General features: G+C 34.0%; 1 protein-coding gene across 2 annotated transcripts in view; it reads right to left on the bottom strand.

Annotated features, from left to right (window-relative positions):
- nfatc2ip (nuclear factor of activated T cells 2 interacting protein) overlaps nucleotides 1-2500 on the bottom strand; it is a 22121-nt gene that overhangs the window by 18574 nt on the left and 1047 nt on the right. The gene's annotated exons all lie outside the window — the stretch shown is intronic.

Raw genomic sequence — 2500 nt, 5'->3', positions numbered from 1 at the left:
ACACACACACCATCAGAACGCTCCTCACACTCACACACACACACACCATCAGAAAGCTCCTCACACTCACACACACACACACACACCATCAGAACGCTCCTCACACTAACCATCAGGAAGCTCCTCACACTCACACACACACACAAATCCACCAGCACCAGCAGAAAGCTCCTCACTACTTTAAACCGTGGTAAAGTTGGTTTTATATTGGACGTTGGATATTCGACACATTCGAAAAATCTATTTAGCACTGACTACGAGGGTCGAGTTTGTGTCAAACCAACTTTAATGTGTTTAAACAAGGCCTGCCTATATTACACAAAGCTTCTTTTGTCCAAAAACCCATGTTTTGATTTTATGAATTTTTTATGCTGATGAAAGATTTCAATCTATTATGTGGCTTCACCTTTTGACTTAACCATACTAAAACACATCTCCTGAACTTGCCTTACTGCCCTTTCTAGTACACAAAGCTTCTTTTTCCCTAAAACCTACTCTTTGATTTTATACAATTTTTAATGTTAAATGTTTCAAATCTATTATGCGGCTTGCCCTTTTGACCTACCCATGTCAAAACACATCTGGTGAACTCGGATTACTGCTCTATACAGTACACAAAGCTTCTTTTTCCCAAAAACCCATTCTTTGATTTTATAAATATTTTTTAATGTAAAATAAATGCTATAAATGCTTTAAATCTATTATGCAGCTTGACCTTTTGACCTACCCATGTCAAAACACATCTGTTGCACTCAGCTAACTGCCCTTCATAGTGCACAACGCTTCTTTTTTCCAGAAACTCACTCTTTGATTTCATATTAATTTTTTACTATTCAAAAATGCTATACATTTATTATGCGGCTTGACCTTTTGACCTACCCATGTCAAAACACATCTGCTGTACTCGGCTAACTGCCCTACATAACAAAAGCTTATTTTGTCCAAAAACTTACTCTTTGATTTTATATACATTTTTTACTATTCAAAAAATGCTATAAATCTATTATGCGACCTGACCTTTTGACCCATGTCAAAACACATCTGCTGCACTCAGCTAACTGCCCTACATAGTACACAAAGCTTCTTTTTTTCAAAAACGCACTCTTTGATTTTATATTATTTTTTACTATTCAAAAATGCTATAAATCTATTATGTGCCTTCACCTTTTGACCTACCCATGTCAAAACACATCTGTTGCACTCATCTAACTGCCCTACATGGTACACAAAGCTTATTTTTTCCAAAAACTCCCTCTTTGATTTTATATAAATTTTTTACAGTAAGTGTTTTTGGAAAAAAGAAGCTTTGTGTATTATGAAGGGCAGTTAGCTGAGTGTAACAGATGTGTTTTAACATGGGTAGGTTGAAAGTGGAAGCCGCATAATAGATTTATAGCATTTTTGAAAAGTCAAATATTAATATAAAATCAAAGAGTGAGTTTTTGGAAGAAAGAAGCTTTGTGTACTATGAAGGGAAATTAGCTGAGTACAACATGTTTTGACATGAGTAAGTCAAAAGGTGAAGGCACATAATAGATTCATAGCATTTTTGAATAGTAAAAAATAATATAAAATCAAAGAGTGCGTTTTTGAAAAAAAGAAGCTTTGTGTACTATGTAGGGCAGTTAGCTGAGTGCAACAGATGTGTTTTGACATGGGTAGGTCAAAAGGTCAAGCCGCATAATAGATTTATAGCATTTTTGAATAGTAAAAAATTTATATAAAATCAAAGAGTGAGTTTTTGAAAAAAAGAAGCTTTGTGTACTATGTAGGACAGTTAGCCGAGTGCAGCAGATGTGTTTTGACATGGGTAGGTCAAAAGGTGAAGGCACATAATAGATTTATAGCATTTTTGAATAGTAAAAAATTAATATGAAATCAAAGAGTATGTTTTTGGACAAAATAAGCTTTGTGTATTATGTAGGGCAGTTAGCTGAGTGCATCAGATGTGTTTTGACATGGGTAGGTCAAAAGGTAAATTCGCATAATAGATTTATAGCATTTTTATAAAGTAAAAAATTAATATAAAATCAAAGAGTGAGTTTCTGGAAAAAAGAAGCATTGTGCACTATGAAGGGCAGTTAGCTGAGTGCAACAGATGTGTTTTGACATGGGTAGGTCAAAAGGTCAAGCCGCATAATAGATTTAATATTGATAGCATTTTTTTTACATTAAAAAATATTTATAAAATCAAAGAATGGGTTTTTGGGAAAAAGAAGCTTTGTGTACTATATAGAGCAGTAATCCGAGTTCACCAGATGTGTTTTGACATGGGTAGGTCAAAAGGGCAAGCCGCATAATAGATTGAAATCTTTTATCAGCATAAAAAATTTATAAAATCAAAACATGGGTTTTTGGACAAAAGAAGCTTTGTGTAATATAGGCAGGCCTTGTTTAAACACATTAAAGTTGGTTTGACACAAACTCTACCCTTGTAGTCAGTGCTAAATATATTTTTCGAATGTGTCGAATATCCAACGTCCAATATAAAACCAACTTT

The sequence above is a fragment of the Alosa pseudoharengus genome, unplaced genomic scaffold, assembly GCF_046254945.1.
Source record: "Alosa pseudoharengus isolate Yale_2024_CS ecotype anadromous, Long Island Sound unplaced genomic scaffold, YU_APseudo_1.1 YU_APseudo_1.1_scf_21, whole genome shotgun sequence".
Taxonomy (NCBI): domain Eukaryota; kingdom Metazoa; phylum Chordata; class Actinopteri; order Clupeiformes; family Clupeidae; genus Alosa; species Alosa pseudoharengus.
Note: the sequence above shows the minus strand (reverse complement) of the source record. Positions and strands in the feature narration are given on the sequence as shown.